The sequence below is a fragment of the Mixophyes fleayi genome, chromosome 9 (genome assembly GCF_038048845.1).
Source record: "Mixophyes fleayi isolate aMixFle1 chromosome 9, aMixFle1.hap1, whole genome shotgun sequence".
In the NCBI taxonomy this organism is placed as follows: Eukaryota; Metazoa; Chordata; class Amphibia; order Anura; family Limnodynastidae; genus Mixophyes; species Mixophyes fleayi.
The window spans coordinates 129,721,297-129,746,167 of record NC_134410.1 but is presented as its reverse complement, the minus strand read 5'-3'; positions in this window follow the sequence as shown (position 1 = coordinate 129,746,167).

Here is a 24,871-nt window from a genome sequence, read left to right as displayed (position 1 = left end):
TATGTACCTTCTGTATCACTCCCTGTGTTTGTTATCAGATTAACAGCTCTAGCCCACGGTCCTTCACACCACTCGCCATAAGTTCTATTCCTGTATCATAACCATTATTTGTTTTATCTCCCCAGTGTACTGCGGATAACTGCAGAATATGTTTATTTATCCATAATAGGCGGTCATATGTATTCTGCTGCATACAGAAGCACACGGTTAACTGTTTGCATATAAGGTGGCCACCAAAATGAAATATTCAATATTAAACGTCCAACTAGGAGAGTAGCCGGCACCCGATACAGCCATAAAATCGGTGCTTTGCGCATGCTAAACCCTGCTGTGTCAGAAGCGAATTCTCAACGGGAGAAGTAGCTGTACCTGATGGCAGGGGTCCTGAACATTGGATTCCTATTCCTATTATTTAAATTAGTTGCAATCAGAGTAAATAATTTCCATTATTATAAGTTTAAAAAAAATCTACTCTAACTCAATAGAGCACAGTGCTGTCAAATATAAAAGAATCATCAAAAGCAATTTGAAAGGATACCTCTGGTATTGGGAGGGGGGGGGGGGTAAAAATGTGCGCTCATTTGTTTTTGTGTTTTACTTCAATTTTAACTGCCGAGCCAACACTTCCTCCCCAAATAACATGAAATATTGAACATTCCTAGAAGCCTATTATGAACTGCATAGAATATGTGACAGAGGCTTACCTTTCAGCAGAGTGCCGTTAATTGCCCTTCAGATGCCATTTAAATGGCATCGCTGTATATTTCCCTGATCAAAATATATCCTCCTGATTTTCATCCACAAATCTAGGTCCCCGCATACGGCGCCAAGAAAAATCTCTAATGTCGTAATTTTTTGTTCTGGTTAAATAATTGAATATTTCTATTGTTCTGATCATTTCCTTGCGTAAGTGCAAATTTATTTGTATTCTTATTTTACAGTCATATTGGAGAAACAAATTTTAGATTTTACGGTTTGATTTAATTCAGAGGAGGACTAGGATAGGGAAAAGGTTTCATTTGCTGTAAACAGAAATAAAACCCTAACCCTAACCCTGATCCTTAAAGCATGCCATTCAAAATAGCATTTCGGTCATTAGGAAGTGACACCTCCGGTTAGAAGTCCGGTGAGGGTCCCTTATCTTTCAATCGCCGCTTTAACAGAGGCAGAAGGTGCCGTCTTATGAGCTCCGCAAAGGCTGGAGAGATGGAGACACTGGGTAAGCCACATGAACAGTGACAAAGTTCTACCATAATGTACTTACCTGGCTTCCAAGCTTAATTTTTGCAGAATAGCAGTCCAGATTCTAGTTGTATGTTACTGAGAATGTTATTTTGTAATATTTGCTTTACACCTACATTACTTTATTTGCATGGGAGCCGGTCCCACTGTGTCTTCCTCATCAGTTCTGATTGGACTGAGCAGTTGAAATTACTAAAGGGGTCATTCTGACAATGTAGGAGTTCTGTAATGTTATATGAACACCTGTTGGATTAGGCTGGGTGGCTGAGAAGCTGCCCAAAACATTCCAGTTTCATCTGGTGCACTGGTGATTTAATACATATAGGGCCTGATTCATTAAGGCGCGTAAATGCCGATATGTGAAATATGCTTAGATATGAACCATACGCCAGAGAACGCAGCAGCGTTCAATTCACCTTCGAGTCCAGAGGACCCTTACTACAGCCTACGATTTCATGGGCGGAGCGAGGAAGGGACTGGTCGTATGCATGTGGGCAATGTACAGTAAGGGCGTGCCAAGCTCGAGCGCATGCAGCAGCGTCTGATTCAAGCTTTGGACATCTCAAAGGTACATTACTTTCTGTCGTATCACTTGCAGCAGCTACAGGTCAGGTGTAAGTGCCGATTACTAGTGATGACGCTGAGTATTCAGCTAGGACATGTGTTTGTAATCAGGAGCAACTGTAAAAATTATTTTATGTACAATAGACATTCATAGCACCCTATAAAATGATTAAAAAAAACCCGATTATTTTTAAATGTTTTGTCATTAATGACTATATTATTAACAGGTGACATTTATTGAATACACTTTTATTTTCTTCTGTGCGTTCTTTTGCGACCCACATATGTATTGGGCGTATCCTGCAGTGTATTGTCTGTTAGAGCGGACCTAGACCCGTATTCATCACCAGACGTATCTATACATCCACTTCGTGTTGAACATGGGCGTGCGTGTGGCCGATGTACCTGCTTTTTAAAAAAACTTACAATACATTCATTTTGCATTTGTTAATGAATCAGGCCCATATACAGTTAAAATCACCCCAGGGAACTAGCACAGCTGTCAGATATTTGGGACCAAGTAGGGGCTTGGGAATGAAATGAGAAGACTAGATTCCAGTGACTAATCACTACAGTAAAGTAGGCAATATCAAAGTAAGCACCTTCATTGCAGAAATGGTTTATTCTGTAGTTTAATCAGTTCAATGTAACCTGGCTATACGGTGACAGACGGGGTTCTAGTCAACGCACACAATGGATATGGAGGTCTGGTTCTCTGTTCCCCCTTCACACGACGGTACCCTAGAACAGCCATCAGCAATTATCCTTACATTTTAGTTCTCCTTCCCCTAAGAGGTACAACTAGAGCCAACCTTCACTCTGTGACAGTGCACCTGATTCACAACGGATGGCCACTGCAGTCTAATCTGTCTGTCTGTCCCTGTGTACCCTATAATAGGCTTCCCTCATATCCAGGACTGAGGCAAAATTTTTCTTGTATCTCTTTCTATGCTGCATTTGTCCGGGTCTGCAGATTTCTGTACTTACAGTAATATGTAGAGGTTAACCCAGATTCCTGTCTTTAAGAAGTGATTTCTCTGTGCTTCTTCTTCCAAGTCATTAAGAGTTCATAGCACTGAATTATTTATATGTGCAACAACATGCCACATTCATTGGGACTGCAAGAAGTGTTGGAGATTGCCTGACGCTCCCGCAGATGATAAAAGCAAATAAAAATGGAGTGTGAAGCAAAGGATATTGAGGAAGACAATAAAAAGATCATATTTGCTGCTCTTTATTGTCTTCAGAAACTTCTGACCCTCTTGCCCTGCAGTCTGTATTTACACATGCCCAGAAAATAATATAGTGTGTGATAAAACAATACATGTGTATATAATATATTCACACCATTGTAAGCTCATCATCAGCGGGGCCATTCTTATCCTTTGTTTTCACATTTGCATTTATTTTGTCTAACTTGTATGTCCCTGTTTTATATCTTACCTGTATTTTCCACTATCGGAGCACTGTGGCACCGTATCAATCGATGATAATAATAATACAGTAATAGAAATTGAAGCACTATGGATTACAATCAGAACTCAGACAGAGAGAGTTAAGGTTAGGGTTAACCCTAATCCTAAACCTAATCCTAACTCCTAAAATAATACTTACATTACATCAATGACAGTTGGGTCCGTCCATCGACGCTTTAAGACAAGTCGCGCTTTCTTTTGACGTCATCTAACACAGTCAGCAACACAGCGATTCGTCCCATGAAAACATCTGCATCCTGGTAAGTAGCTTTTTTTCAGGCCGCTGTAGTATCAAGTCGGTGTCCTGCTGTCGTCCTCTTCTTTGTCGGGGTAGTCAGTACCGTTAAACTGTCTACCACCGCTTTATTAGTAGGATCCAGGTAAGGAATTCAACAGGTATTTGTTGGCTATGCACAAGGCTATGCGATCTCCACCTATATATTTAATACAAGTAGTTTCTAGTTAACACAACTGTTTCTAGTAAGGCCATTTGTATTTGAGAATTTGTCTGTAATTATTAAAGTTCTCTATAGTTAGTAAGTTGCAGTCTGCAAATATGTTATTTATTCAGTCTACTTCTACTCGTGTTTTTGTGTGGATAGTGTTTAAATGTGATTCTTATTCTAGAAGCCGTTCCGACTGAGCTCGAGATATCCGCAGCTCAGTCTCTCCTCTCATTGGTTGTCAGTGGAGGAGCATCGGAAGGCTTGATTCAGTCACGTGGGTGGTCTGTGTCCACTTAGACACGTGCCTGATTCATTTCAGCTGTTAGTGGAACACCTCTAATCTGTCAGTTCAAGGTGCAGTTACCATTTCTTTACAAGTATATTCATTGTACTGTTTTACTCTGTACTTTTTATAAGGTCTGCAAATCATCATCCTATATAACGTATCTCCTATACATCTTTCCTATTATATGTTAATGTAATATATTCTCAATTTGTAGGGTACTACATTAATATGGCATAAATGTAAGAGCCAGTGTAGAGAATGAAAGCTGGCTAATACTCACAACTCCCAACAACTGAAAGTGTAAATCATAACAGTCCGGAGATTGCAGCCTGTCAAGAGGCAGAAACGTTAATTTCTCTGAGCACGTTGCGGCTGTGTGTGGCAATAGGTTTAATTTTTTATGCTGATCAAAGGGATAGGAAAGGATTTAGTAAATGGGGTTTCATTTACTAAATGAGAATCTTGCAGTCATCCATAGCGGCATAGTCAGAATCTTGAGGGGTGCGGATTAACCCAATCTCTGAGCAATGTTTTGGAAAATATGCAACAATTTATGTCCAGAGGCATCTTTCAGTTCTGAAACAAGAGCTACAACAATATCTCATGGAGCTACATTTAATCACCCACCAACAAGAGCTCTTTCAGCACTACACATATCAAACCTGTGGATGTCAGCATAGCAATGGAATGGTGGAGGTGGGTGTGTCTTCCCAGAGACAATGCTCGCCTATTGGACAATGCATTCTGCTCGATTTCTTCATGTACGTGTTAGATACACTCTAATAGAGAGTGTATCTAACAAGCAATTAATGATAGATAGGGGAAACATCCATTACATTTGTTACATTTATTTATTAAGTTGAAGAAATCCACAAATTGTGTGCGTGGGGGTATGGGGGTTCAAACCAAAATAAAAATTCAAGCTCATTTGATGAATTATTTATTTAGCTACATACATTGTGTTTCCGTGGCCATCAGATTCTTCCTGTTCTGTAGTATTCAAAAAAAGTCTTTCATTTCAGTACAGCTTGTAGCATGTATATATGGGATTACCCAAGTGTTCTCTTATTTCTTCTTTGATTTTGTTTCAAAATATTTCCTTGTGTTGTCTTGGAAACTGTCCATCAAGCCTATTTAAGGCCTTTTGGATGTGGCTCACAAGTCAGCCATTGCTAGATGTAAGCCCCTATACCTGGGAGGTGAGTGCATGTGATTTTAACTGTATTTTAAAGGTGTTTGAAGCATATAGGTCAGTGTAGGACCTACATGCAATAAGGTGCCCTTGACACTGGGATGTAGGCTTAAATGTTTTGATTAAAAAGTGAACCAATATCTCATGTTTTCATTTTGCTAGATACACACAGATATGCAATGTTAAGGACAAACACTGACAACAACTGTCTTTTTGTTTTGCATTGCAGTACAGTACATTTTGCTGTCCTTGGTGTTGATGGTTTCTGAAAAGATCTGGGACAAAGAGTTGTACTAAAATTGACACATTTAGAAGCACAAACTGCCAAAATCACTGTGTTCAAGACCTGGGGCTATGTTACGTTTCACTTAGTCATTGTTACTCTGGACTCAAAGGGGGCTACTTCCTGCATATTTGTTGTGGAGTCCATGATTCTAGTTATATCACTGGCCGTCAGTGAGAGGCGTAGGTAGGAATAGGGTAATAAATGCACTGTATAATTAAGGCTCTATAGAGCACTCAGCAGGTGTGATCACATCTGAACAACTGTATCCCACAAATCCTTTTTCCTGTAAAGCTCAGAAGCTGGAATTAAATTACGACAAGAGAAACCTGTCATGTGGGCGATTCAGTTGTGATTCCTAACCACATTACACTTTAAACCATCAATTCCACCACGCTCCTAACATTATTATTGCAATTTTGGAAAGTACGTTATGCAATCTACAGGATAATCAATGCAGGTCCTGCTGGATGAGAATTGGATTTTACTGTTGGTCTGTTACTGTGACTCAAGTTATTCAGCTACGTGTCAACCACAGCACTTATATCATCATCTTTACCTTCTGTTTCATATTATTGTATGTAATGTCTTTTGTATCATGATCCCCTCCATGTACAGTGTGTTCAAAAAGATGCGAACAGACCAGCAGTAGTATTTGCAAAAATATTAAAGGTTTAATTAATCAAAAAACATGTTACAGAATCATGCCCTGTAACTTAAGCATGATTCTTAAGCAGTTGTCTAGCAATTTGTAGTGTTTGTAAAGCCACAGTAATGCAAGCATGGATGTCTAAATAGATGTGTATATGTATTACCTTCCACTTTGCTGCTGTTTCATCAGTATTGCACAAAGTGTTTGTAATCTGCACTGTACGTCAAAGGTACCTAATTATATTATAATTTTTGGGGAATTGGGGCTGATTCAAAACTTGCTTTTTTTCTGTGAATTACAATGGCTCTTTTTAGTGCATTGTCTGGCACCCTGTATTGGTCTGGGTCTGATAAAAGAAGCACGCATTCCGGGGGACGTCAGCGCTCGTCGTCATGTATTAGCTGTAGAATTACCACAGTTATCCAAGGAACAGGTGGAGTGATCAAGTGAACCATAACTGATTTCATGATCCAATGATAATTCCATCTTGCACCACTTTTCTTTTCTGCCACTGCTGTGTGGCAATGTTTCCTAGATGTGCTATGAACTTCCGTGTGTTTGAGTCATTGCTCTGTCGCTTAGCATCCAGCCAGGTCACTGCAGTCTTTGTTTAAAGGTGTATGAAAATAATATTGTGACCTGTGAGATGGTCAAAATTGACTGCAATTGACTTGAAATTAGTGTTATTGAGGTTAATATTAATGAGGGGGGGGGGGGCGGGGGGAAACAAACTTACGTGATTTTAGCCCCAGAAAATTGGGGATTTTAGAAAGATATAGGGATCCAAAACCAAAATACGCAAGGGCGGTTTTACCACAACCAAAACACGAAGTTAATCCAGATCCAAAACCAAAACTAGAACACGGGGGTCAGTGAACATCTCTACGTGTAATACAGGCTGCTGTCGGTGGCATTGCAGACAAAGGTCTCATGATTGTGTATTATTGCAGATCTGTAAATAGTTTTAGTTGCACTGCAGTCTTCACGATCAGGTCTAATCTGCATTTCATTTCTGCTCAGCATTGCTTTTTAAATCAGCAAAATTAGTTCTCATCAACATGAGATCTCCCACAGCATTTGCTGTATCTGTGTGCTAAAATTAAATTATTGTGAGCGCCGTCCATGGTCTCTTTCCGCTGCACTCAGCTGGGTTCCTTTGTGTGTAACATCAGGAGGAAGCAGAGTGTATCTGATTAGCATCTGAAATGTGTTCACAGGAATCAGGCTGGAGCGGCGTATTGTGACAGGTACAGAGTCACTGCTTGCTCAGTGCTACCCGGGCCCTGTGCTCTTACCCACTGAACCACCATATTACCTCCTTACCACTCTCCATGATTGTTTAGCAGCAGGGCAGTCTCGGGAAGAGCTGAGCAAACATCTCTGGCAGAATTTAGAAAGGTTTTGCTTTGCAATTAATGAAAATCCAGACAGGAGTAGGAGCATGCAAATAACTCTTACTTGGTGAAATAAAACTCCCAGAATGAATAACACCCACTAATGACAATTCTACAATCACAGTGTTTGCTTACTAGGAATCAACAAAAATTCTATGGTGCAAATAATAAAAAAATAAAGTATGTATAGTGTGTAATGTATTTGATGGATGTAGAAATGCGTAGAATCATGTGCAATGAACTCCTTTAAGGAGAAGTGGCAACAGGACAGCTCTGGGGAAATTTTATATCCAAATTCTGTAGGGTGAATTGTAAGTCACCTCCGGATGACACAAGAAGGAATCTGGTGAAACGCGTAGAAGAGGTTTGGATGGGGTTCCAATGTTAAGGAAATATATGCACACTTCTCACCCGACAGCAACTTTGGCGGAGATCTGATGACTGGGAGATCGACATTCAACAATAATCCAACTAACAGAATGGAGGTGTCACAACCGACCCAACTGGGTGTCACTCACCGGACCGTGAGTGCCTCTGCGCTGGTGCGTGGCTCCCTAGCCTTCTGGCCGGCACCTATCCTGAACCGCGGCCGTCCGCCATCCTGATGGTCTGCGCATGCGCAGCTCCCATGTATTCTTGTGACTGTTGCTTTTAATCCAAATTGGTTGATCAGGCAACTCCCTATTTAAGGCACCTGTGTGCATTACCTCATTGCCTGATCTTGGAGTCTCATTCCCTGTGAGTCTCTGAAGGTGTTCCCTGTGTTCTACTAGTGTCTTCAGTTTCCTGCTGATTCCTGATATACTCATTGCTGGTTTCCATACCTGCTACTATCTCCTGTGTACTACTCGTGTCTTCTGTTCCTGTGGATTCCCTGTGCTACTCATCGCTGGTTTCCATACCTGCTACAGTCTTCTGTTTCCTGCCTGTGTCCTCAGCTGGACTCTGATTACCGGATCTACTCACCTGTGGTTCCTACACTCGTCTCTGCCGTCCAGCGTCTCTGCAGTTCCTGCATCTCCCTGTGGACAGACTGTTCTACTGAATAGCGGTATGCCTATCTGTTATTGACTTTCTACATTTACTCTGCATATCCGCTAGGACAAGTTTCCACGCTCAGCAGCGGTATCCATACCCGCTATAGACTGTTATTGTTACGCTGCATACCTGTTTAGACTTAACCGTACTACTCAGTCGTTATATGTATAACTGTGATTGACTATCCATTATTGGCCTGCATATCTGTGCTGAGCAAGTCGCTACCGAGCAGCGCTACACATACCGTTATATTGACTTTGTTGGATACGCTGCATACCTATTGGGATCAAGTTCCTCTGTGCTCTCAGTGTCTGCATCCTATTATCTTTGTATGCTTCCACTCATCAACACTTGTACACATCCTCACCTATTAAGCAGTGGTACAACTTGCTATACGCAGACCACTGACTTCCCCGCTACCTACCTGCACCTGGACAAGTCTCCTCACCATAAGCAGTGGTACAACTTGCTATACGCAGACCACTGACTTCCCCGCTACCTACCTTCACCTGGACAAGTCTTCTCACCATAAGCAGTGGTACAACTTGCTATACGCAGACCACTGACTTCCCCGCTACCTACCTGCACCTGGACAAGTCTCTTCACTATAAGCAGTGGTACAACTTGCTGTACGCAGACCACTGACTTCCCTGCTACCTCCCTGCATCTACTCACGTCCATCCTGATCTCCGTGTTCAAATCTGCCTTTCCATTATATCAGCTAGTCGCTGATTCATTGACCAAAGATTGCTGCAAGTCACTGACTTTCCTATTGTTTATTGGCATTCTCTCTCCATCTGCTGTGATATTTGTTCCGCTAGTCACCCTGCTACCAGTGGACCGTTGTGTGAACTTTACTACACTGGTGAACCCAGTCATCTGGTGAAATCCTGGGCAAGACTCCTAGTGCCCGTGACACTGGGTATGCATGACATGTCGGTGTGTATAGGTTAATCAAAGCAACACCATCTGGTCTATCTAAAAATTACTAAAATCTCCCGAAATTATATCTCGCAACGCCCCCAACACACAACGTCCTGCCACCACTAAGATTTACTTCATTCTTAGGAAGTCTTCAGTTACTTTCTGATTGATCCCAAAATGTAATCACAACCTAATTTAATCAGAGACACTGTATGTTATGGCTGTTATGTATACTAATTGGTGGATTCCAATATCAGGGACTGTCTTAGTGAGAAAAGATGCACTCTACCTCTAAGTATAGAGGCTGAGTCTGGGGAATCAAGTAATGGCAAGTCCAGAGAATAGATAGGGGTTCACAGCCCGAGAAAGTAATTGTCCGAGAGCCAGAGGTCAAGCACAGGAAGGCGGGAAGGTACAGGATACTGAGTGCTGGTTCACAGAGTCAATCTCAATAAATGGGCATTATGTTGTTTACAGGAAGCTGCTTATATAGGCCTGAAACTTTGGTAACAAGCCTTAAGTGCTGGCCACTCATTACTAGCAGCAGGTCATTTCCTGATGCAGGTCTGCACAGTTGAAGTGATAATAAAAGGGTGCAACAGTTTATTAATGATGCCCGGGCTCACTGTTCAGAAGCTGTGCTGCTGAGTTCACGGTCTTGCCCTTAAACTGGCACTGCAGACATGTTCATTGTGAAGTTAGTTAGTATTAGTAGAGGTGAGAGGAAACGTGCAACTATGTGTAAGTTATATATCAGGCGTTAAAATAGAGAGACATCAATCTGTCCGCAAAGTATTTTGCTTTTAGCGTCTGATATAATTTATGAGTAATAACGTAATTCCTTCTTTACATGAAATCTCCTTCTGCTTCTTAATTATGTAGCATAATCTGAATTTATCTCACTGCTTAGACATATATTACTATTACTGATAATAAGCATCTGGTATATATGCTTTATTCTTTTTCTTATCAAAACACATTTCTTCAATGATTTTATCTGTCCTGCATGTATAAACTTGCTGACAATTCTTTTTTCCTTCAATCTATACAAAAACAATCTTCTTCGTTCTGTCAGTGTGAAGACCTGAATGAGCTGATGTCATTGGCATCCAGTAGGGGTCAGTAGAGCTTTAGCTGAGAATCATATTGAGGCTGTGGAGTTAATACATAGCAAAATGCAATTAGAGACATGGCCAAGCTCCCCCCTTACACCTCCACCTCGGGTGAAGCACACAGATTGTCCCTCCTGTACCTCCCTAAAACTCAATACAATCACACCCAGTAATGCTGGCTAATTTTCAGCTCCATCTATACAATGTATTTACCTCACAATCAATATGCATTTTACTTTTCCCTTTTTTTCAGTTTCAAAGAATTAAATGAAGGACATTTCTTTCCCTCTAAATCTAATCGTGATTGCTTTGTGAATAATAGGTTTTACTTGTGTCTGCACAAATGTAATTATCGCGGCTTAAACATCCTTGTGTGAAAAAAAATGGAAAACGCAAGAAAAATGCATTTCCTTTAATTTACTTTTTTCCTTTGTGTTTTATAATCAATATGTGATATGGTATGTCTGCATTTATACATAATACTGCCCTCAGTATTGTGCATGCTGAAAGCGTACTTAATTTCTAGTACAAGCCCTTCATTATTTTTACTTTGGAAGGATAGGTGGCTAATAAAGAACTGTTTCCTTGACAAGCCAACGAAAAAGAGGAAAAATGCTGCTCCAGGTATGTTCCTAGTTTGGTCTCTATGGTAAACACCTCTGTTCAGGTGGAAATACGCAGGTCATGGAGAAGAAATGGAAATGCAACATAAAGTCACTTAATAGGGTGTTGGGCAGCCATGTGTTGACTGTACAACCAGTGGCAATGAGTCTATCAGGGTCTGAGTCATTAAGGAGAGCAAAGCATAAAAAATAGTAACTTTGCACCTTGGCAAAACCATGTTGCATGGGGGGGGGGGTTAAATTTAAAATGCGGGGGCAGATTTATAGTAGGGGTAGAGCATGTCCTAGATCAAATTTACATTTCAGTGTGAAAAAATAAAGCTATCAACTATATGTGTGCTACATGAAAATACAGCCAATATTTTCCTTATGTGCAAAGTAATAAACTAATTTGCACCCCTTGCATTGTAACATGGTTTGTCCAGGAGCAAACATGCTCCATTTTTCCATTTTTTTTGCCTTGCTCTCCTTAATGACTCTGGCCTCTAATGTCTGGAATTGTGCAGATGGGCTGTAGCACCATTTTCCACGAGAAAGTCTGGTTGATGGTGGTACAAAATGCTGTATCACACGTATTTCCAGAATATTAGATTGGGATCAGATCTGATGACTGAGGCCAAGAAATATGGATAATATCAGTGTCATGCTCATTAAAATATTGAGTGACCGCATGTGCTCTGTGGTACTGCCATTTTGGAAGACACCCCTGCAGTAATACTTAAGTATTGATCAGCATTGACATTGCCTTGTAAAGGGAATTACTGCACCCAAACCATTCTAGGGAACTGTGCCCCCTTTAAGGAATTACCAGAACTTTTCAATGTTGGAAACAGGCAACTAACTGAAAAGCACTATAGGTTGGCCTCACACGTGCACTTGTCCATTTGTAGTGAACATGGTGAAGGAAGATTCATCTAACTGTATCTCCTTTCTCCACTTTGCCCTTCTGCTCCACGGGAGGTTTCTGTCCTCCCTGAGCTCGCCTTAGGACACCTGCGTTACGGTTTGACAGATGTCCATTGCCTGTGCTTTTTGCGCAGCTAAACTCCCAAGCCTGCATTGCCAGCTGTGATGAGCAGTTTAAGCACTGCAACCTGATCTGTCCTGCTCTGTGGATTTCTCGTCAGGTTTTGATTAAAACTGGCTGCTTGTGACATAGGTTAAAAATTTGCATTCTATAGATCTGAATTTGCTCTGCAATTTTGCCTTGCACATTAAAATAATATTAGTTGAGTTTGGGTAACTAAAGATCCTACCAAACATCACCCTACAATCGCCTGACTTTCAAAGGCCCTGAGGTTTCCTTTATACATGACCCTGACTGTTTAGGGGGGTGTAGTACGAGTTAAAACACAGACACTCTTTAATCCTCCACAATTATTCCTATACTGAACAGAGCGACGAAGAAAAAATAACTGCTTACTAGTAAAAAGATGGATACCACCAGTTTAGGGATAGTGTTTAAATAATGCATGAGCCACACCTAGGAGCAGACCTAGATTTTAGTGCCCCATCTGTTTTTTCACACCTAGCAGGGGTGGCCTGCCTGCCTGCATCTGCACACTATATACATCTGTCTGTCATCATAGACAGGCAGGCAGAGGATGCTGTGTTTAAAACACAGGCCTGATGTTTTGGTTGTTAACAGAATGGACAAGGTGTCATCAGCTGATACACTTTGGTAATTCTTCAGGCTTGGAGACCTAGATTATATACCTGTAACAAAGCGTAATATTTATGTAGTGAATATGGGACAACTGGTGTGTTTGATTGAAACATTTGTTGTTTTGATTAAAAATATTTGGAAAATGGTTTTCATTTAAATGAACCACATTTCTGTCCTGCTTATGAATTTCTTTGTTGTATTTTTTTCCCAGTTGATTACAAACATGCATTGCTTTTGTTTCCAGCATGATGAAAACTCTTTAAGGGAAATCACATTCCTCTGATCTCGCACAAAGCAATGACAAGCCTTTTTGTGTTGGTTGTTTGTGTTCTTCCATGTTAGTGGTCTAGTTCCGTGTGCACAGGTGGAACGCTGAGCTCTGACCTAATTCAAGACATCTCTATAGACCCGTGCGTTTCAGTGATCAGCCAACTGAGCTAACAGGCTGACACCAGAAAGGAATAATGAGGGTTTTTTTTTTTGTAGGCTTACCAAACTTTCTATTCTCAGCAGGCCTTTATCACATTCTCCACATCCTTAAGAGTGAAGTCTTTTCAAAGGTCTAAAGAATATTCACCTATGTTGAAGCTTTTGTGTTGACAGAGAGGAGCGTACCTGCCCTCCATCTTCAAAGAGCCGCTGCCGCAGGCACAGAACAAGAACATTCCTGATAAAATTAAGGCTCAGAACGTAGGATAAAAGCTGTGAAGATCATGTCTAGCGAGGTAGACATATTACAGCCTACATTAAATGCTTAAACTTTTTAACTTGTTTGACAACTTGATGTAGAAGCTTTGCTTTCCAGAAGTAGCTGCTGGTTCGCTGGAGAAAGATATGCAGTTTGCGTTTTAGAAGCAAGTGTACAGGTTGTCATTCATTAATTTGTTGCGCGTCACTGATTCATGGCTGTAATGTTTTTCTTTTCTGGTGTCCACCTAAAGGCATCTTTATCAGGGCTTTTTTTCCTGTACAGTGTATTGATTGCTCAATTTGTGTCTTGTTTCATTGTTAACTAGCAGAAGTCTTAAGCTGTGTACACATCTATGCAATAATTGTGCAGATGACAAGATTCATGACCGTTTAGTCAGATATTGCAAGAGTGTGTACAGCCCCACAATCATGTTTTATCATATCAAAAGCACATCACATCTGTTGATTTTGGTTTTCTAAATTTCCGAAAATTCATGATCAGCGATGGAACAATGTCAGGCAAATGTAGCAGTGTGTACACACTCACCACCAGCAGTGTAGACAGATATCTGTACAGTGTACAGAGTCACCATCTTTTCAGCAGATGGTTATGAGAGATGAAGATCACAGATCTGAAAGTATATTGTGTAGGTGTGTACACATGAATCGGCTGCTCATCGGGACTTTCAGTTGTCGATGAATTCATAATGAAATTGTATCTGCAGTAAGATGGCATAGGTGTGTACCCAGCTTTATACTATTCAGCACTTCCTGACAGATGGTTCCTATTATAAAATAACTGGAAATGTATTTTTTTGTTTGAACACCTCTATTGGTTTATTATGATAAAGAAATCAAATGTGCAGATATTGATTATGTATTACCCATTTATTTCAAAACTGTGTGCCACAGACAAAGCCTAAAGAATGTATACACTTCTTTTCATCTACATCTAGTGGGCACATAAACATAGAATTCACTGTGCAACTTAACACATCTGAAGCTGCCATATCTCCCATCCTCAGATATTTATGTTACACAATCACACAGGAGAAAGAGATTTCACCAGAAATGCACACTCTTATAAACCTTTTATTAACCCCATCACTACCAGGGCTGTTATTAGATCTGGAACTTTTGAATTGCCTTCTCAATTACACAACAGTATAATATAGTACTAAATATACAATTTCTTATGTGTAGCTTGTTCACTGATTCTTTGTTTGGTTGGCTGTAATTTCTTCTGCAATTTCCACCTGCAACAGTAAGCGGGGAGAATCTACACATGTTTTGGCGCCCTTCTGTTTCCAAGGCCCATGTAGTGGTCATCTACACTGCTCCGAGCTGTCCTCTGCGATGTCCGTGGTCAGCATGAGGTTTAATGAGCTCCGTGCTGTGTGACCACCAACAGGGGAGTGGAGAGTATGAGCAGCGGGAAAGGGTAAGGAGGAAGGGGTCATAGAAAAATTGTGGGGCCCTTCAAAATTTTGGTATGTGGCTCCAAAGTTTTAAATACAACCTAGTTCTGGCTGTTATGTCCTATTTCCTGATTGTTCATTTGTGTTAGAGGATGTGTTCAGGATCATCATCATCGGTAATCTGATCACACACAGTTGCTTAAAAGCAGTTTTGAGTACTGGAGTCTGTATTTGGGTCTGTTAACTGCCCATGTCTTACCTTGGTATTCAGGGGTCTATTTATCATTGGTGGCCTGAACACAGCATTGATTATCATCCTGTATCCTTGCCTAGCACAGTGATACATAAACTTATACTGCAGCTATTTATCATTCTCCCCCTACTTTGCAATTCCCTGCAAAATACCTCCTTCTAAAGCTGGGTACACACTACACAGTTTTCATCCAATAATCGGCTAAATCAGACGACATACGACCTCTCGTTCAAAAGTCAGGTCAGTGTGTGCAGTGACACGATGGTCGAAAGTCTGCCCAAATGGACGATTGTCGCCTCATTTGGTTGGTCGTACCGTTTAATATTTTCGTTCCAATCTCGTTTCCGTTGTGTAGTGTGTATAAACTTCCGACCAATCCACAACAGTGAGTATGAAATTACAGTCATTGCTAACGACAACATGGCTGTAAAAAGTCGCTAAAGGGACGTCCGCTCTTCCCTTTATCGTCCTAAACAAGGCTAGTGTGTATGCAGTCCATGGACCGAGAGATCGGAACATCAATCGCATGTAAAATCGCTCGGCATAAAAAGTTGGTTAAAATTTCTGTAGTGTGTACCCAGCTTTAGTGATGATTGGAAGGTTTTTCGCCAGCAGCCTAACGTTACGGTTAAGGGCTACAGAGACCATCCACTGTCTTATCTTTCAATTGCGCATGCATAGTTAAACGTCCACGCCTGTACATTGCGAAGTTTACTACAGGCAATGAAACACAGAGGGCTTGTAGAGGTCAGCAAACGCCGTCCTACAACGGCGTTAGGTTTTAAGCCTTTCGAGAAAAGAAAGGGGACCTCGGTGGGCCTTGAGGTGGGGGGGGGTTGTGTCCCCTCACCTCTGGGCCTCGTAGCTGCCACAGTCTCTCCTCTACACCCTCTATTGTTACACCATTGTGGTCTTTACTGCTCTTAAAGAACAAAACTGAGAAACCTGTTTTTTGTTTTTTTTTTTAAATCCAGTATTTTTTATTGAAATTTTTCAAGGTACATACATATATGGCATTAACAAAAAACATAAAGAAAAAGAAAAACAGTCGCAAATATACCAATATCAAAGTCGGATGAGTTACTTACACTACAGCAGGAACATATATCGTACATGCTCATACATGAGTGAAATCCAATTGCCAGGTTCAGCATTTAGCGTTTGACATTTGTTATAAGATCTAGGGGGGACTGAGGACTCATGTATTCGGAACACGCTGACTCGAGGACACAAATGAAAATGGAGACTCAAGCCACATGTACCATATACCCTCAAATTTCTGCAAGGCCTGTCTACTAGTGTACACAAATCTCTCATGCCCTATAGTGGTGTTAACCAGAGCTTTCCAGTTCTTAATCGTGGGACTTGCCGGGGTTAACCACAGCCTCGCTATGCTAACCTTAGCCACAATGAGTAGCTGGGAAATATACATTTTGTCAGCTTATTAACCTTAACCTTCAAGCGAAGCCCAAAGAGACAAGTGGCCGGTGAGCAAAGAGACACTTCGATTCCAGTTTTCTGAATGCAGCGTGAGACCCTACGCCAGAAGGTTTGTATATAAGGACACTCCCAAAGAAGGTGCCAAAAATTACCATTCTCTGAATTACATTTCAAACAATTAGGGGTGCTATCCGGGCGGAATTTTGCCAATCTAATAGGAGTCAAGTAAGCCCTGTGTAAAATAAACACTTGTATTTGTTGAAACTTTAATGACGCTATATAGCCACTAGTGCTGTCTAGGGCCACTCCCAGTTCTTATCTGTTAAAAGACCAATATCTATTTCCCATTGATTTCTCAGGTCGTTCAAATCACCTCCTGTGGATTCATATAAAAGGCATGAGTACATATGTGAAATCAGACCTTTGTGACCAAGGATCTGTAGTTGCTTTCTCAGTGGGGCTATAGCAATCACTGGCGACTCCCCATTGAATTGTGTGTTTATAGCATGTCGCAATTGGAGGTAGGAGAAAAACATTGTTCTGAGCATGGAGAATTCCATAGACAACTGTTCAAAGGATTTGAGAACATTCGTGTCATACATAACTTCTTTAATTTCTTTGCACCCCAAATAGGAGTACGTGGGTCAATATCAATATGTCTCACTATTTTATTACTAACTGTCCAAATCTTAATTGGGAGCCCCTGAGCCAAGCCGTCCTGACAACATTGACTGTGAAGGTGTATGGTTGACAATGAATTGGCATATTAACCCCCAGTGTAAATCATGATAGTCAGGATCAGAAACCCATGCTTGGAGATGAGCCAACTGAGAGGCAATATAATACAATTTCAAGTTAGGGAACGCAAGGCCACCAGTGGATCTGGACCTGCACAGTGAGCTGAGCTTAACCTTGGCCCTCCCCAGACCAGAGAGATCAAATACCTATCAATGCTGCGGAAAATGGAGGGTGGGATATATACTGATGACTGCTGAAGTATATATAAAAACTTTGGCTGCACCCCCATCTTAATTACATTTATCCTGCCAGAAACAGAACATGAATTTTCGATTTAAGGAGTCACAGATTTAATTCTACATATTCTGAGGGGGTATTGGTTATCCATATTCCCAGATACTTGAATTTCGGTGCCCATTTTATTTGAAGATCTTTTAATGGTGACATTCCAAACCCAGTGGGAACACACTGGATTTATCCCAGTTGATTTTTTAACCGGAAAATAACCCAAATCCATCAACCACCACAAAAGAGTTCCTAGGGAGGTATCGTGGTCTGAAAGAAACAGCAGCATATCATCAGCGTATAACACCACCTCATCCTCTCTATGCTCTGATCTAAGTCCTTTAATTTCTTTATAATGACGGATCAGACAAGCCAGTGGCTCTATTGCTAGTGCAAACAGAGCCGGAGACAATGGGTATCCCTGTCTAGTGCCCCGCTCCAATTGGAATGGTTGAGAAAGATGACCATTAACGCATACCCATGCCACTGGATGCGAATACAGGAGCTTAACCCATTTTATGAAGTTCGGTCCCACCCCAAATCGGAATAACACCTCCCACAGGTACGGCCACTCCACCGAGTCAAACGCCTTGGCTGCGTCCAAGGACACCACAACTTCGTTCTCTGAAGGAGGCGACCGCACCTGTAGGAGAGTGTACAGTCTCCTAAGATTAATAGATGTAGACTTGCCCGGCATAAATCCCGTTTGATCCGGATGAATCAATTCCAGTACCACCCTATTCAACCTCAGAGCCAGCAGTTTAGCCAAAATCTTTACATCACTCGTCAGAAGTGATATCGTACGATAGGACTCGGGGTACAACGGATCTTTCCCTGATTTAGGCAACACCACCACTGTTGCCTCTGCCATGGAAGAGGAGAGGGTGCCGGCCTCGCAAAGCTCGCTGATTGTGTCCCATAACTTGGATACAAAAAAGGGTCAATGTTTTTTATATAATTCAATAGGTATACCATCTACTCCAGGAGCTTTGCCATTAGGGAACGACATAATAGCCATGTCAATTTCTTCTAGAGTTAAAGGTGAATTAAGATACTCCCTACTATCAGCTGAGAGTATGGGGAGAGTAATAACATCAAAGTATGCCTGTAAGTCATACCGGACCTGTGACTTATATGTATTAGCATAGTATTTATAAAACACCTCAACAATATCAGACATCAGAAACCTCGTAACCCCGCTATCATCACAAATGACTGGTACAACCGCGTCAGCCTTCTCCACCTTTGCCAGATTTGCCAAAAAACTACCATTTCTGTCACCGTCAGCATATTGCACATGTTTAGAAAAAAGAAACTTACGTTTGGATTTATCAAAGACATAATCAACCTACTCCCTCTGGGCTAGCTGCCAAGCTCGTCTTGCAGCCTTGGTTCTACCATTTATATGTTGCGCTTCTAATGATTTACATGTTTTCTCCAATTCCTTTTCCTGTTTTTTTTCTAAGGAGAAACCAAGATGCATATGCACAAGTACAGAAACCCCTCGAGCGTTGGTTGTGTGTGTAAAGTGATATTCCCTACCCACCCATGATTTTTTTAGGGAGAATACTCTTTTACCATGTAGATGAGTCTCTAATAAACAAACTATATCATGGTAATTTTTTATGATTTGACGTAGCACAAGAGAGCGTTTCACACCATTATTTAAGCCCCGCACATTCCAGGGTAGAATTCTGAGTTTCCTGTCAGATACGCCAGAACACATACATAATCCACATAACCTTGTACTGGGTCCCCCAAGTCCTACTGCCCCGTATCCCACAACCCTGCAGAGCATACATTATCAAGTGTAATTGTAAGCACACATAAACATTGGTGATACTTTTGCGATAACATTAAAACTACACACAAACTAAGTTAGGTAGCATTAAATCCGCAGCCCCACCCTGTATACCCCACCCAACTTAATTATACCTTAATCCCTAACTGAGGTTAGTTTAGGATACTCAACAGGCCAGCACACGACCACCCTCCGAACCCACACTGCACAAGACAGTCCAGGTCCAACAAGACAGGCCGCCCGCCAACCAGCGTAGTAGAAAGAGTACGTTACAAGGACAAGCCAAAGACAAAAGGGGAGACAAAGATAAAGAAACAAGAAGTAGTAGGTAAGGAAAGGAAAAGAAGGGGCAAACAGACCAAAATCGGCCTTAAAGCCATGGGCTCTCCAGCCCATTACATCTTATAGTGGCAATAATATAACACTATTTCTTAACAACCGATGTTGAACATTATTGAAAGATACAAGAACCAAGAAAGAAACAGACATTTTTGGACATTAGTAATTGCAATATGTATAGCAACTTCCATGCATAATATAGAATGCAGGTCAGCACCAAAGTGTCCCAAGGACAAAGGAGATAGGCAGAAAAAAAGTACTCATCAGACATCATGTATCAGCGTCCACCAGCAGCCAGACGATCCATCCAGGCAGCAGCGTCTCGGGGCGTATCAAAGAAGGATGTGCGACCCTCTGAAACCACCCGCAGCCGGGCGGGAAAGATCATAGCATATGGAATCTGCAGATCTCTTAATCTTCTCTTCACCGCAATAAACTGAGCCCTACTCTTTTGTACATCCAAGGCGAAGTCGGGATACACCTCTACTCATTGCCCACTGTATTCCGCTGGACTTTTATGCCTTGCCAGATGCAGTACAGCATCACGGTCACGATAGTGCAGAAATTTGGCTATGAAGGTGTGCAGAGGGGCTCCAGGTGGAGGTGCCTGAGTTGGAATATGGGGGGCACGCTCCACCGCAAATTGGGCTGTAAACAAATTAGTACCAAACAATTGGATTAACCACTTTTCCAGGAAAGACTCTGGGGCAGCACCTTCCGCCTTCTCGGACAGCCCAACCAAACGAATGTTGCTGCAGCGTAGTCGCCCTTCAATATCCATGAGTTTTTGCTTGAACAGGGAGGCCTGAGCCTCCAGACCCTCCAACCGACCTCCAACTGGTGCAGAGGCATCCTCCAATGGCCTGCAAAACATGCTGCAGTGTGACCTCTAGGTCCGCCGGTGGAGCTGATGTTATGCATCACCTGAGCCAGGTGATACACTACTGAGGCAGTAGTGGAGAAGCGAGAAAAACGTTCCAATTTTCCCGACGTGGATTGACTATGCTTGCCCATGATTTCGAGAGATAATAGAATGATATTTATCTTATAGACTTGTATGTGACCCAGTAACAGGGCCAGATTCAAACAGATGATTATGTATCACAAGTTATATTGCTAGTAGTACAGTCAGTTTGTCTACACAAAACCTGTCAAGTTGCAGCCGAGTTCACCTCTGACACTAGCTTTCAACTTGAGGTGCCTCAGGACCAGACAATATGGCGCCCCGGAGCATGAAATTGCGTGAAAAGAGAGAGGACCGACTGCCCCGATTACCCCTTCAGTCCGCCGGACCTAGATGGGGAGCCTCCGATGCCGGCACAGGCAAGTCCCTCCAGATGTAACGGAGTTAAGCAGCGATCGTGCTGCACACTTGCGGCGTCCCGGTCTCCCGACTCCACCACCGCCACACACGGCACCACGAACGCAGTGCACGACTCTCTCCACAGCAAACCCTGTCACCACAGACCCACTTTATCTGCAGAACTTCAGAAGCCCGGTTTTGCAAACAGTCAGGCACTTTAACCCACTTTCAGGAGATTAGCAGGATATACGGGCTGGAGAGCATGTAACGACACATGCTACTCCATGCTTTTCCAAGCCACGCCCCCGAGAAACCTTTTTAGAACAATGTATTACATATTCTTCACGCTTCCTAGTAACGTGTATTTAAAGGGGAGACAGGTTTTGTGTTTTAGGGAGGAAATTGAGTTTTATATGGGGATAATGGCTTATAGGAATATACCAACATTTTTATTTGGCATAGTACGTTGCGGATTTATTATTATTATTTGGCATAACACCTGATGAGTTATACAGGAGTTGTTTTGATGACATTGATTCTTGGCATCCAACATCTGATTGGCTGATTCTTTTCTGGAAAGCTACATCTTTCCCTCAAACATTTATATTAAAGCATCACATTGTCTTTTAGTTGGGGGACAGTCTATAGATTCACTTGTTGGGCGGCTACTATAATAGCTCATGGATTTCCAAAATTCACAGGTTTGTTTTTTTTACCCCTGCCAAGTAAATGTGGATTGAGAAACATTTTGTACATTGCACACCAATTATTCTTTTAATGCAGATGAAAGCACTTTCACGTTTCGTGATGCTGTTTTGATGAAACTCAGTTGCATTTTCTGTTATCAGAACAACTGAAGATGTTTGCAAACCAATTTTCCTCCTCAGTTAATTAAGATAAACTAAAAGCATAGATCGATCCAGCCTCTTGGTGTGCGCACAAGGATGGAGGCACACCACGTGGGTAGATCCTACAATTACTGCATGATATTGGTATTATAGTTTGTTTTGGGCCCACACACACAAGTGCTTTGTTGACAGTTAGTTGAATTTGTGGACAGGTTTATCCTATTTATCATGTGGTGAAAGCAGCACAAATAAATCTTAAACTACAAATAGAAAACCTCTTTGCTGAAAGGGTGGTCTACACACGTCAGATATTTGGAATAATATTTGGTGTAACATGGATGAAGAATAATGGTGTTTATTGTGTCCATTCTCTGTAACATCTTTCTATAAAATTCTTATATAAACACTTCATTCATCATTGGTAAATAATCATCAGTTCACCGTCTGTTTATAATCAATGAACTCAGGAAAAAGATCTTTTGTACCAAGTACAGCATTTTTGAGAGCATCTTCACTCTGTATTTCACCCCAAACTTTTCCTACATTCTCAGGATGATAGATTCCTGTCTTTTTAATAACTGTTGGACTTTAATTCTAGGCTTTGAAGCAATAAGGGGTGGAGGTGCTGAATCTAGTTTTAGTTGAGATTAACCACTTCATGTCCCATAATAATATCCTCAATGACCAGATTCATTTTCACATTGTGTTGATTTCACCAGGAATCATTTTGTTTTTTTATTTCTTAATTATTGAAACAGAATTGATGTTTTTTTTTGAGGACAGATACAGATTTTTAGGTAGCACATTGGAGTACATTTCTGTATTTTTTTGGTGGGCATTAAACAAAGAAAACACAGATAAATATTCACAGTAAAGATCATTTTATCTTAATCCTGACTCAGTACACTGTACAGATATCTGCCTACACTGCTGGTCGTGAGTGTGTACACACTTCCACATTTTCCCGACATTGTTCCACCATTGACCGTGATTTTTTAGGAAGTTTATAAAACCAAATCAACAAATGTTCTTTGGTACTATAAAACATGATCGAGGGAGCGTGCACACTCCTGCAATATTTGACCAAATGGCCGTGAATTGTGTGATCTGCACGGTAATTGAGTAGGTGTGCACCCAACTTAACTTACTAAAACCTGTGCATACTCATTCCACTTCCTATATGGAGACTGTCACATTGCTGAACGTTTCTTTATGTGAAAGACAATAATAGGTTGTCTGCTGGAGACTTCTGGGAGAGACGGTCATATTCCCCCATCCAGTCCACTTACTAGTGAAATTGGCATAACGGGGGCTTTAGTGACGTGATACGCCACTATTGCACGTGGCAGGGGGTATTGAGTGGGGGTCAGAGGACCAATAGGTTGCTGGTCATAGGTTCCCCCTTTCCACAAACCCAGAGGAGTAAAGTTGCTAAGTATGTTGTAAATTAGGTACATGAGAGGTCAATAAATCTGCATCGCTCTTAAAAACAATTTTCTTTTAGTTTAAGGTTCTTCATCTAATTAGAACTTTCACATTAACCATTCCGTGCAATTAAGAAATGTTTTCTTCCTATGGTCATTACCTCTGTTTCATTGTGATTAGCAACTTCCCCCAATTATTCTTATTTCTTTCTCACCACAAACGTCCATTGATAATTAGTCCGTCATTATCATTTTTCAAAACTGCATTAAAGAGCATTCACATAAAATGCTGCAATAATTAGTGTAAATTAGGCTTCAGCATCTCCGGTCCTTTTATTACAAAAATAGTGGTTATTTAGTTAGTGATCTTTGTCAGGAGCTTAATGAACCTCTCTTGGGATAATAAAATGTTTGAACATGGCCTACTGTAATGTATCTGGTATCAGAGTAAGAGTCTGCTTGCGGGAGTGTCAGCGATGAGGAACAAGCCAAGGTTATTGAGAGCAGAAGTGGAGACACAGCTGGTTTCATGCACAGGTAACAAGGAGAGAGTATAGAGACAAACCACGGTAATTAGGAAAGGAATACAGAAGAACTGTCCCAGTGACAGACAAGTGTAACAACAGGGAAGTTACACAGTAATTCCAGTCCCGGCTTCAGGACCATGCAATGCTCACATCCTGACCCCTGTGTATCTAAGTGCTAGAAATATCAAGTAGAGTCACATAATATAAAAGAACATTTGTAGCCTTCTCACTGCCAACGTAACCCCTTAGTATGTATATGTAAGGACATTGCTGTCATGTGTTTTTCATGCAAAATGATGAATGCTTTTATTTACATGGGGCATCGTCAAACTTTTTAGTAGATTGAGGAAAACTCTGTGTATAATTAGCCTGGGCATGAAACGCTATGTCCTCCGACCGAAATCAAAGTTGGACTTGCAACATTGTGTGGGATATATGTCTGCCTTAATTGTTTACATTGTGAGTTCTTTTTTATACATTAAGCCTGATTCATTAAGGAGCGTATACAGCATTATGCTGCGTATACAATTACTCTGCTCAGAACTGGACCATACACCACAGAACACCGCAGCTTCCAATTCATTTTTGAATGCATAGGACCCTTATTACAGCTTACCATTTCATGGACAGAACGGGGATGTTACTGGGCATATGTACATAGTCAGTGTACAGTAATGGCGTGCCAAGCACAAGCACATGCAGCAGCAACTGATTTAAGCTTTGGGCATCTCTAAGGTGCGTGATTTTCAGTCGTATCAATTGCACCAGCTACAGGTCGGTGTGAATGCGCTAGATCCTCTATTTCCTCTATATACTTGTACATATAGGGGTGGAATTTATTTGGAGTGAAATCGTGGGACTGACAAGGAAATTGAGAAGGTTCATTCCAAGATTATATAGAGTAAGTG